This window comes from Chiloscyllium plagiosum, unplaced genomic scaffold (genome assembly GCF_037043375.1).
Source record: "Chiloscyllium plagiosum isolate Xiang-an unplaced genomic scaffold, Cpla_swu_hap1 HiC_scaffold_16, whole genome shotgun sequence".
In the NCBI taxonomy this organism is placed as follows: Eukaryota; Metazoa; Chordata; class Chondrichthyes; order Orectolobiformes; family Hemiscylliidae; genus Chiloscyllium; species Chiloscyllium plagiosum.
In genome coordinates, this window is record NW_028270154.1 from 83,882,131 (window position 1) to 83,895,198 (window position 13,068).

A 13,068-nucleotide genomic window follows, 5' to 3' on the forward strand; every position below is an offset into this window, starting at 1 on the left:
TGGTATTTATTGTCACGTAGTGATAGAGTCATAGAGTCATACGGCATGGAAACAGACCCTTCAGCCCAACCAGTGCAGGCCAACCATAATCCCAAACTTTACTTGCTACTTGTCAGACCAAGCCTGCATATTGTCCAGATCAGTTTGCATTTGAACATGGACTGCTTCAATATCTAAGGTGATGTGAATGGTGCTGAACATTGTGCAATCATCAGCAAACATCCTCATATTGGACATTATGATGGAAAGATCATTAATGAAGCAGCTTTACATGATTGTGTCTGGGACACTAACCTGAGGAACTCCAGCAGAGATGGCCTAGAGCTGAGATGACTGACCTCCAACAACAACGATCATCTTCCTATGTGTCAGGTATGACTCCAACCTGTGGAAAGTTTGCCCCCTGATACCCACTGATTTCAGTTTTGTCAGGGCTCCTTGATGCCACATTCGTTCAAATGCAGCCTTGATGTCAAGGGCTGCCCCTCTCCCCTCCCCTCTGGAATCCAGTTATTTTGTCCATGTTTAAACCAAGGCCTGAATGAGGTCAGGAGCTGAGTGGCCCTGGCAGAACCCAAACTGGGCATCACTGAGCAGGTTATTGCTGAGCAGGTGCTGCTCACTAGCACTGTTGATGACACCTTCCGTCATTTTACTGATTATTGAGAGTAGCTTGATGGAGTGGTAATCAGTCAGGTTGAATTTGTCCTACTTTGCCATGCAATGGAAAACCTCACAACATCTAAAATGTACATGGATAAACACTTGATACATTCCAGCTGTGGGCCAAGTGGTGAAAAGTATAGATAGGTTGGTGCAGACCGGAAGGGCTGAAGGGCCTGTTTTCTGCTGTATGATTCTGTGACATGGAGCTTGTTTTTGTTGCTGTTGTTGTTTTGAGTACCTGTTACAGACTGTTACTGCCATGTTTGTAGGCTCACCCTGATTACTTATCTAGCACTGTTGATGACACCTTCCGTCACTTTCCTGATTATTGAGAGTAGCTTGATGGAGTGGTAATCAGTCAGGTTGAATTTGTCCTACTTTGCCACTTGCCTACCTTGCCTACTTTAATGTAAATAAGGAGGCTTATTTACATTAACTACTTCCTATTTTTGTCTCTGCATCTGGTTTATGGGACGTGTGTGTTGGTGTTGTCATGTCTTCTATAACTTGGGTTCCTACTGCCCTCATTCACTGCAGCCCTTTTCCTCCAGTGTTACAGAGCGAACGAGAACATAGACTGACTTGCCAGAACTCGTCGGCTTAGCAGCAGCTTTGTGCTGAAGAAGGTTGGTTAAAGTGGATGGTAGGAACATGTTCATTTTTGCATTCAGATCAAGTCAGGAGAAGTTGAGGCTGTGTGAAGCGTTTATTTAAACTGAATGAATATGATGTCATATTTTTGACAGCAGTAAATTTTGAATAAAAAATCTTTTGCTATTACTGAAATGATGTAGAAGGGGAATTAATTTTAAAAGAATTTCGAAGACGCTACCAATTAACATTAAATATAAAATATAGACCGATGATTAGAAGATTAACACTTCAAATAATTGGCAAAATAATCAGAGAATAAACAGCGAAATTATCTGATTGGAAATGCACTGCCTGAAAGGATTGTACCATCAGATTCAATAGTGAGCTTTAATATTGACTGTAGATCAGAAGAATATAAAATATGAAGGAATGAAGTGTGGATTTGCTTGCTCCTTCTAAGATCTTGATGGGTTGAATATTCTGTGAAATGTAATGGTTATTTTGGGTTTTCAGATTGAAAATCCCTCTGAGGAGACTGTTTGAAATCAGAGGTTGTGTGAGGGGAGCAATGTTGGAAGGCCTTTAAGGGAGAGAGAGAGAGAGAGAGAGAGAGACATTAGTAATTGTCAGTGTGAAAGACACTAGCAGCTAGTGAATGAAGAAAAGTTTCTGTTCTGCCAACTGCAGCTGGTGGTCTGGTGTGAGCGTTATCAATATTGCCCTGCAACACTTTGACCACTTTACCTTTTCCATCTTCCATCAAACACTCGCTGGATTGGAAATTGCTGCAGATCCTGTATTTTCTGTATTCAGTATAGATTCCAGCATCTGCAGTAATTTGCTCCGACGCATTGGATTGGGCTGAGCTTGAAACTATTCAGCAAATTTGTGAACAGGAATAGAATTGTATCGTGTCATCTCTCCACAAAGCTAGAGCCGTGGTTTTGGGTTCCTGAGTTGCTTCTAACCCAGCCTCTGCTTGTGCAACCCATGCAGAGTCTCATGTTGATCGTAATCCTGGGACATGTCTGCCCATGGCGTGAGACTGACATCAACCAATTATTCTGGATAATTTGACACACTTCTCACAAACTTGCCTCGTGTAAGCCCACTGAACGTTGTGTAGTCTTCCTTAACTGAGCAAGCATTAACTAGCTTTAAGGTCTCCCACCCAGTGCTATACAAAGGCCCAGCACCTTTGTGGAAGGTGGTGATGTAAGAGTTAATTCACTGGATCAGTAATCCAGAAACCGCGGTTGATATTCTAGGGACACGGATTTAAATTATATCAGGGTAGCTGATGCAATTTTATATTTAATAGCATTTAATATAATTATAAATTTGCAATATTGCTCTACATCCACTAACGTTGCCATGAAACTATTACTGATCCTTGTAGGATACCCATCAGGGTCATTAACATCATTAAGGGAAGGAAATCTGCAGTCCTTAACATGTCTAGCTTACACTTAACTCCAAACAGAGGAGGTATTGGTGTTGCTGTAGTGTCACCAGAACTAGTAATCCAGAACCGCTGGCTAATATCCCGGGGACACAGGCTCAAATCCCATCGTTGGCACAAGGTGAAATTTGAAACTGATCAAACATCCAGTGTTAAAACTTTGGCCTCATAGAGATGTACAGAACGCAAACAGACCCTTCGGTTCAAGTCATCCATGCCAACCAGATATTCTAAAATAATTTTGGCCCATATTCCTCGAAATGCTTCCGAAACATATACCCATCCAGATGTCTTTTAAATGCTGTAATTGTACCAGCCTCCACCACTTCCTCACACACCACCTTTTGCGTGAAAAAAGTTGCTTCTTAGATCCCTTTTAAATCTTTCCCCTCTCACCTCTCATGGCAACTGTGTAGTCACTTCTATTTGTTGTAAATTCCCATCTGGTTTATTTTAGGTTCATAAGATATAGGAGCAGAATTAAGCCATTCGGCCCACCATTCAATCATGGCTGTGTATAGAATGTATAGAATCCCTACAGTGTGGAAACAAGCCATTTGGCCCAACAAGTCCACACTGACCCTCCAAACAGTAACCCACCCAGACCCATTCCCCCTCCCCTGTATTTACCCCTGACTAACACACTTAACCTACACATCCCTGAACACTATGGGCAATCCATCTTTGGACTGTGGGAGGAAACCGGAGCACCTGCAGGAAACCCACGCAGACACCGGGAGAATGTGCAAACTCCACAGTCGCCCGAGGCTGGAATCAAACCTGGGTCCCTGGCGCTATGAGGCAGCAGTGCTAACCACTGAGCTACCACTTTCCTGCCTTCTCCCCACAACCCTACAAACCATTATCAATTTATAATCTATCCAACTTCTCCTTAAATTTACACACTGTCCCAGTATCCACTGCACTTTGGGGTCGGGAATTCCACAGATTCACAACCCTTTGGGAGAACTAGTTTCTCCCCAACACTTTTTTAAATTTGTTGCTCCTTATCCTAAGATGAGGATTCTGGGTAATCCAAGATGGAGGACGGGAAAAATTTCTGGCTGGAAGAGCTGCTTCTTTTTTTGAGGTATTTTAGGTGTTGGAGGTGATTTCCTTGAATTCCAGGAGCAGCATTTACTGTTTTAAATGCTGTTGCATTGTTGTGGAATTTTGGAAAAAAAAAGTCAAAACAACAGCAGTTATAAAAGGGAGAAGAGCAGACAAAGGAAGCACATGGTGAGGACAGTGCAGGAGAGAGAGAGAGAGAGAGAGAGAACCTGCACAGTTACTGCCGTTGCTGGTTTTAAATTCGTGTATCGCTGGACATCGGAGTGCATCTGGGAAAATTAACAAACAGTGAATTTCACAACTAATCTTGGAGGAACCAGTTTGGGCGAGGTTCACAGCACAGAATCAGATAAGTTAATCATTGTTTTAAGTCTGTCCAAGAGAAAGGCTGTATTAATGAGTACAGTGGGTTCTTTCTTAATTATATGTTTTTGGAGATAAATCTCTTGATTAAACTTAAAATATAAGCCATAACTATTCATTTAACCTGGTGCAGTGTTTGTAGAGGAATAAGACGGTGTTAATTTCTGGGTCTGTAGATTGTGAAGGAGCAAAACTGGCCTTTGCAGTGATATGTACTTCTTGTCAGATGTGGGAGTTTAAAGAGAGTTTAAGGGTTACTGCGGATTATATCTGCCAGAAATGCTGTTGGATGCGAATCATATCAGATCGAGTGAATCGGTTGGAGAGACAGATAGAAGCGATGAGGAATTTACAACAGCTACAGTATGTGATGGATGGCAGATATAGGAAGGGGGGAAAGTCTCGGATACAGTCACATGGATGGGTTAACTCCAGGAAGGATAAGAGAGGTAGGCAGCTAGTGCAGGAGTCTTTTGTGGACATACCCATTTCAAACAGGTATGCTGTTTTGGAAAATGTAGGGGGTGATGGATTCTTAGGGGAACGTAGCACGAACAGTCAAGTTTCTGGTATTGAGACTGGCTCCAATGCAACGAGGGGTATGTCGGCTTCCAAGAGATCAATTGTGTTAGGGGATTCTGTAGTCAGAGGTACAGATAGACGTTTCTGTGGCCAGCAGAGAAAAAGCAGAATGATGTGTTGTTTCCCTGGTGCCAGGATCAAGGATGTCTCAGAGAGGGTGCAGAACATTCTCACGGGGGAAAGGGGCCAGCAAGAGGTCATTGTCCACATTGGAACCAACGACATAGGAAGGGAAAAGGGTGAGATTCTGAAGGGAGAATACAGAGAGTTAGGCAGAAATTTAAAAAGGAGGTTCTCAAGGATAGTAATATCTGGATTACTCCCAGTGCTATGAGCTAGTGAGGGCAGGAATAGGAGGATAGAGCAGATGAATGCATGGCTGAGGAGCTGGTGTATGGGAAAAGGATTCACATTTTTAGATCATTGGAATCTCTTTTGGGGTAGAAGTGACCTGTACAAGAAGCATGGATTGCACCTAAATTGGAAGGGGACTAATATACTGGCAGGGAGATTTGCTAGAACAGCTTGGGAGGATTTAAACTAGTAACGTGGAGTGGTGGGACCCAAGGAGATAGTGAGGAAAGAGATCGATCTGAGACTGGTACAGTTGAGAACAGAAGTGAGTCAAACAGTCAGGGCAGGCAGAGACAAGGTAGGACTAATAAATTAAACTGCATTTATTTCAATGCAAGGGGCCTAACCGGGAAGGCAGATGAACTCAGGGCATGGTTAGGAACATGGGACTGGGATATCATAGCAATGATGGAAACATGGCTCAGGGATGAGCAGGACTGGCAGCTTAATGTTCCAGGATACAAATGCGACAGGAAGGATAGAAAGGAAGGCAAGAGAGGAGGGGAGTGGCATTTTTGATAAGGGATAGTATTACAGCTGTGCTGAGGGAGGATATTCCCGGAAATACATCCAGGGAAGTTATTTGTGTGGAACTGAGAAATAAGAAAGGGATGATCACCTTATTGGGATTGTATGATAGACCCCCCCAATAGTCAGAGGGAAATTGAGAAACAAACTTGGAAGGAGATCTCAGCTATCTGTAAGAATAATAGGGTGGTTATGGTAGGGGATTTTAACTTTCCAAACATCGACTGGGACTACCATAGTGTTAAAGGTTTAGATGGAGAGGAATTTGTTAAATGTGTACAAGACAATTTTCTGATTCATATGTGAATGTACCTACTAGAGAAGGTGCAAAACGTGACCTACTCTTGGGAATTAAGGCAGGGCAGGTGACTGAGGTGTCAGTGGGGGAGCACTTTGGGGTCAGCGACCATAATTCTATTTGTTTTAAAATAGCCATGGAAAAGGATAGACCAGATCTTAAAGTTGAAGTTCTAAATTGGAGAAAGGCCAATTTTGACAGTATTAGGCAAGGACTTTTGAAAGCTGTTTGAAGCAGATGTTCGCAGGTAAAGAGACAGCTGAAAATGGGAAGCCTTCAGAAATGAGATAAGAAGAATCCAGAGAAAGTATATTCCTGTCAGGGTGAAAGGGAAGGCTGGTAGGTACAGGGAATGCTGGATGACTAAAGAAATTGAGGGTTTAGTTAAGAAAAAGAAAGAAGCATATGTCAGGTATAGACAGGATAGATCGAGTGAATCCTTAGAAGAGTATAAAGGAAGTAGGAGTATACTTAAGAGGGAAATCAGGAGTGCAAAATGGGGACATGAGATAACTTTGGCAAGTAGAATTAAGGAGAATCCAAAAGGGTTTTAAAATATATGAAGGACAAAAGGGTAACTAGGGAGAGAATAGCGCCCCTCAAAGATCAGCAAGGCGGCCTTTGTGTGGAGCCACAGGAAATGTGGGAGATACTAAATGAATATTTTGCATCAGTATTTACTATGTAAAAGGATATGGAAGATATAGACTGTAGGGAAATAGATGGTGACATCTTGCAAAATGTCCAGATTACAGAGGAGGAAGTGCTGGATGTCTTGAAACGATTAAAGGTGGATAAGTCCCCAGGACCTGATCAGGTGTACCCGAGAACTCTGTGGGAAGCTAGAGAAGTGATTGCTGGGCCTCTTGCTGAGATATTTGTATCATCGAAGTCACAGGTGAGGTCCCGGAAGACTGGAGGTTGGCAAACGTGGTGCCACTGTTTAAGAAGGACAGTAAAGACAAGCCAGGGAACTATAGACCGGTGAGCCTGACCTCAGTGGTGGGCAAGTTGTTGAAGGGAATGCTGAGGGACAGAATGTACACGTATTTGGAAAGGCAAGGACGAGTAGGGATAGTCAACATGGCTTTGTGCGTGGGAAATCATGTCTCACAAACTTGATTGAGTTTTTTGAAGAAGTAACAAAGAAAATTGATGAGGGCAGAGCAGTAGATGTGATCTATATGGACTTTAGTAAGGTGTTCGACAAGGTTCCCCATGGGAGACTGGTTAGCAAGGTTAGATCTCATGGAATACAGGGACAACTAGCCATTTGGATACAGAACTGGCTCAAAGGTAGAAGACAGAGGGTGGTGGTGGAGGGTTGTTTGTCAGACTGAAGGCCTGTGACTAGTGGAGTGCCACAAGGATCGGTGCTGGGTCCACTACTTTTTGTCATTTATATAAATGATTTGGATGTGAGCATAAGAGAAACAGTTAGTAAGTTTGCAGATGACACCAAAATTGGAGGTGTAGTGGACAGCGAAGAGGGTTACCTCAGATTACAACAGGATCTGGACCAAATGGGCCAATGGGCTGAGAAGTGGCAAATAGAGTTTAATTCAGATAAATGCAAGGTGCTGCATTTTGGGAAAGCAAATCTTAGCAGGACGAAGATGATGGGAAGGTCTTAGGGAGTGTTGCTGAACAAAGAGACCTTAGAGTGCAGGTTCATAGCTCCTTGAAAGTGGAGTCTCTGGTAGATAGGATAGTGAAGAAAGCGTTTGGTATGCTTTCCTTTATTGGTCAGAATATTGAGTACAGGAGTTGGGAGGTCATGTTGTGGCTGTACAGGACATTGGTTAGGCCACTGTTGGAATATTGTGTGCAATTCTGGTCTCCTTCCTATCGGAAAGATGTTGTGAAACTTGAAAGGGTTCAGAAAAGATTTACAAGGATGTTGCCAGGGTTGGATGATTTGAGCTACAGGGAGAGGCTGAACAGGTTGGGGCTGTTTTCCCTGGAGCGTGGGAGGCTGAGGGGTGACCTTATAGAGGTTTACAAAATTATGAGGGGCATGGATAGGATAAATAGGCAAAGTCTTTTCCCTGGGGTCAGGGAGTCCAGAACTAGAGGGCATAGTTTTAGAGTGAGAGGGGAAAGTTATAAAAGAAACTTAATGGGCAACTTTTTCATGCAGAGGGTGGTACATGTATGGAATGAGCTGCCAGAGGATGTGGTGGAGGCTGGTACAATTGCAAAATTTACGATGCATTTGGATGGGTATATGAATAGGAAGGATTTGGAGGGATATGGGCCAGGTGCTGGCAGGTTGGGCTAGATTGGGTTGGGATATCAGGTCGGCATGGATAGGTTGGACCGAAGGGTCTGTTTCCATGCTGTACATCTCTATGACACTATGACTGTGACCTTTCGTCCCAGAATGCTCCACAAGAGGAAGCATCTGCTCCACTTCCATTATATACACACCTTTTATCATCGCAAATACCTCAAGTTGATTACCCCTCATTCTTCTAAGTTCCAGAGAGTGTAGGCCTAAACTGTTCAATCTCTCTTCATAAGACAAATGGGATCAATCTCTGGGATCAATCTAGTGAACATCCTCTGAACTGCCTCCAATGCCACTGTATCTTTCCTTTAAATAAGGGGACCACAACTGTGCACAATACTATTAATGCCCTTTCAGGAAGTAAATCAGCCATTCGAACCCAGAGTGGCCTACATGTGACTCCAGACCCACAGCAACGTAGACATCTCTTAACTGTCCTCTGGGCAATTAGGGTTGGGCAATAAATAGCCAGTGGTGACCACATCCCATGAATGAATGTGGTTTACTCGTAATTACCCTCTGAAATGCCCTATCAAGCTGTTCAGTCATCTTGCCAACCAAGCCCAAATCCCAGGAAAGAGAAAGAAATCTGTTTTGTTGTAGAGGTGTTTTTGGTTTCACTCTGCTGTGGCAAGTGCTGTAGCTCACCGTGTTCAGAAGACACAAGGCGAGTTGCAGTACGTGTTGAAGAGGATCAGAGGGGCTGTGTACCTGAGTGTGCACGCTGTATATGCGATGTAATTGCTATGCCTCCAACTTTGTCGCATAACTCAGAAACCGAGCTGAGCAGGTACAGTCAGGAATCTCTGCAAAAACTGAGAGAGGAAGAGGAGTGAGGGTAAATGCTGATCAACCTGGCAAAGGCGTACTGAGGGAGAACATTTCCAATCTCGCCACCTCCCTCCCCCAGGCCATTGCACCCCCTCCCCAACTTGATGCGATGCCTCAGGTGACACGGGTTCAATGAGGAGGTTGACCATGGGCTGGTGTCTCACACCGAACAGAGATCATCAAGGTCACAATGGTATGGAACTAGGAGTAGTGTGTAGACCATATCATGGAACACCAGCAGCTACAGAGCTTTGGGAAGGAAACAAAATCCGTCCAAATGGTCCGAGTGAATGATTTTCTCCCTGGGCGGGGAGAAGCTGGATGAGACGCCATGTGGCTTTGCCAGGAGAGTGGGCTTCCCAAACATGCCAGGCATGGTCAACAGCTGGCAAAATGCTCTGTAGGCAAATCCTCCCATCCCCCTAACTGCTAATCCCCCCACACCCTCAACCCCTAATCCCTCTACCCCCAATTCCTAATCCCCCCACCACCCCAACCCCTAATTCTCCCACACCCCCATTCCCTAGTCCCCCCACATCTCCAACCCCTAATCCCTCCACACCCCAACCCCTAAACCCCCACCCCTCCAACCCCAAATCCCCCACCCCCACAACCACTAATCCCCCCACCGCCCAACCCCTAATCCACCCACCCCCAAACCATAATACCCCCACCCCCACAACCCCTAATCCCCCCCACCCCCAACCCCTAATCCCCTCCACCCCAACCACTAATCCCCCCCACCCCAATTCCTAATCCCCCACCACCCCAATCCCTAATCCCCCCATCCTCATCCCTTAATTCCCCCCACCCCAACCCCTAATGCCCCCACCCCCAATCCCTAATCCTCCATCACCCCAACATCTAATGCCCCCCACCCCCTATTCCCCCCACCCTCCAACCACTAATCCCTCTTACCCTCAACCCCGGATCCCCCACCCCCTAATCCCTAATTCCCCCACCCCCCCAACCGCTAATCCAACCCCCCATCACGCTCCACCCCCACCCCCACCCCTCCCCCAGGCCAGTCTGAGTGCAGGGCTGTAGGATCTGCAAGGCCCACCATTGTATCTCTGTGGAACGGTGTGTGATCGCGTCACCCACTGCCAGGTTTCTGTATGCAGGCAGTCTCCTGTCCCAGAAAGGGCTGCTGTGTGAAGGCAGAAACACCTCACGTGGTCCTTTTTGATGTCATTCCTGTACTCACCCTCCCCCCACCCCCTCCTCTGCTACCATCCAGCCCCACACACCAACCACACGAGTTGGATGCCTGGGTAACTCTCCAGTGTGCGCCGGATACAATACACAGGCTGGCTGTGCCCTCCACAATATTGCCAACATGAAGTAATGCCCATTGCCACCAACAGCCGTGAAGGCACCCTCGGGATAAGCAGTCGGCAAACAAGGCAAATGAGGCAGGAATAGGCATCCTGGACCATTTCATCTCAGTGAGACTGTCCAAGGGTCTTTTCCCTGGGGTAGGGGAGTCCAAAGCTCACGGGCATAGGTTTAAGGTGAGAGGGGAAAGATTTAAAAGGGACCTAAGGGGCAACTTTTTCATGCATAGGGTGGTGCGTTTATGGAATGTGCTGTCAGATGAAGTGGTGGAGGCTGGTACAATTACAACATTTAAAAGACATCTGGATTCAGATATAAATAGGAAGGGTTTGGAGGGATATGGGCCAAACGCTGGCAAATGGGACTCAGTCAGATTGGGATGTTTGGTCAGTGTGGATGAGTTGGACCGAAGGGACTGCTTCTGCATTGTATGATTCTGCCATCCATAAGTTAGTCACCACATTATCTGAACTCCACACAGACAGTCGGCCAAGGCTAGAATCGAATGTGGGTCCCTGGTGCTGTGAGGCAACAATGCTAACCACTGAACCACTGTGCGACCCATATGTAAATTCTGCTTGTAACAGCCCTTAATGAGATTCTGCAATTTAAATAAAATTATTCACATTTTCATCCAAGGGTGTGTTGCTGAATAAAGAGACCTTGGAGTGCAGGTTCATAGCTCCTTGAAAGTGGAGTCGCAGGTAGATAGGATAGTGAAGAAGGCGTTTGGTATGCTTTCCCTTATTGGTTAGAGTATTGAGTACAGGAGTTGGGAGGTCATGTTGCGGCTGTACAGGACATTGGTTAGGCCACTGTTGGAATATCGTGTGCAATTCTGGTCTCCTTCCTATTGGAAAGATGTTGTGAAACTTGAAAGGGTTTAGAAAAGATTGACAAAGATTTTGCCAGGGTTGGAAGATTTGAGCTATAGGGAGAGGCTGAACAGGCTGGGGCAGTTTTCCCTGGAGTGTCGGAGGCTGAAGGGTGACCTTACAGAGGTTTATAAAATCATGGATAGGATAAATAGGGGAGTCCAGAACTAGAGGGCATAGGTTTAGGGTGAGAGGGGAAAGATATAAAAGAAAGCCAAGGGGCAACATTTTCATGCAGAGGATGGTGTGTGTGTGTGTGGAATGTGCTGTCAGAGGAAGTGGTGGAGGCTGGTTCCATTACAGTATTTAAAATGGCATTTGGATGGGTATATAAATAGGAAAGGTTTGGAGGGATATGGGTTGGGTGCTGGCAAGTGGGATTAGATTGGGTTGGGATATCTGGTCAGCATGGACAAGTTGGACCGAAGGGTCTGTTTCCATTGATGAACATCTCTATGACTCTATGTGTCTATGGTACAGCCAGAATGCAGCCATTGACCGTTGTGTATGATCCCAGTTCCTGTCTTTCTGGTGTAGATGGTCTTGGAAGATGCTGCCCAGCAGCTCAGAACCAGAGTCTGCCCTCTCAGCATCATCAGCAGCCATCTGGTGCCATTGATAGGGGCATGTACACTGGCACTCCAAGAGAGAACAGTGAGTCTGTCATACACCTAGCCACTGCCACTCACAGAAAGATCATACTCGCCAATTCTAGCCACCCGTTGAGTACAGGCTGCATGACTGCAATGAGAGCTTCCTTTGGGTAATGACAACTACAACCATGATAGCAGTGGGCTAAGCTGCAGGCAATGGCCTTGTGTTCTTATCACTGGATGTTTAATGCAGAATCCTGGGTAACCAGGTTCAAATCCTGCCATGGCAGATGGCGGAATTTCAAATAAACAAAGTCTGGGATTAAGAGTCTAATGATGATCATGAAACTGTTGCCGATTGCCAGAAAAACCTATTTCATTCGCTAATGTCCTTTAGGGAAGGAAATTGCCATCCTTACCCAGCCTGGTTTACATGTGACTCCAGACCCACAGCAATGTGGTTGACGCTCTACTGCCCTATGGGTAATTAAGGATGGGCAATACATTCTAGCTTAGCCAGTGACGTCCATATCCTGTGAATGAATAAGTGAAAAAAAGACTTTGATGGCAGCTTTCACAGCTGCACTCAGATTTTGGATGGAGTCAATTTGTGATGCAGTAGGAGTTGAGATGGTGGCCACTAATCGCGGTGTTTCAAATGGTCCCATCAATACAGCCTTGAAGTTGCTCACCATATGCGACGGAAGGATACTCTCCAAACTTTATGCCCTGCCCTGCACCACAACCTAGAGAGCTTCCATTCACCAGGAGAAAGTGAGGACCGCAGATGCTGGAGATCAGAGTCAAGAAATGTGATGCTGGAAAAGCACAGCAGGTCAGGTAGCATCCGAGGAGCAGGAGAGTTGACGTTTCGAGCATAAACATTTCTGATGAAGAGCTTATACCAACTCTCCTGCTCTTTGGATTCTGCCTCACTGGCTATACTTCTCCAACACCACACTTTTTGACAGCTTCCATTCACTGTCAGGCCCCTACCTGCCAATGCACCAATGCATCCTCCTTCATGCTTTACTTGCAGCATTGAGTATATTGACACACTGGGGCGATGGAGCAGGAGACATTGATCTCAAGGTGTGAATGAGCCTCCCACTACAGATCATAGACTCAAAGAGTCATACAGCACAGAAACAGACCCTTCGTTCTCACCAGTCTATACCAACCATAAACCCAAACTAAACCAATCCCCCCACCTCTGTTTAGCC

At 45.5% G+C, this 13,068-nt stretch overlaps 1 protein-coding gene across 5 annotated transcripts in view; it reads left to right on the forward strand.

Moving 5' to 3' along the window:
- Nucleotides 1–1,172: 1,172 nt before the first annotated feature.
- The window catches only part of LOC122556803 (sialic acid-binding Ig-like lectin 13), an 89,992-nt gene continuing 78,096 nt past the window's right edge, over nt 1,173–13,068 (forward strand). For 4 of the 5 annotated variants that reach the window (XM_087995484.1, XM_043704005.2, XM_087995485.1 and 1 more), the window contains exon 1: nt 1,193–1,309. The gene's annotated coding sequence lies outside the window, so the exon portion shown is untranslated. Of the gene's footprint in view, nt 1,310–13,068 lie in introns of all 5 variants that reach the window. The other variant, XM_043704007.2, reaches the window with a different exon arrangement.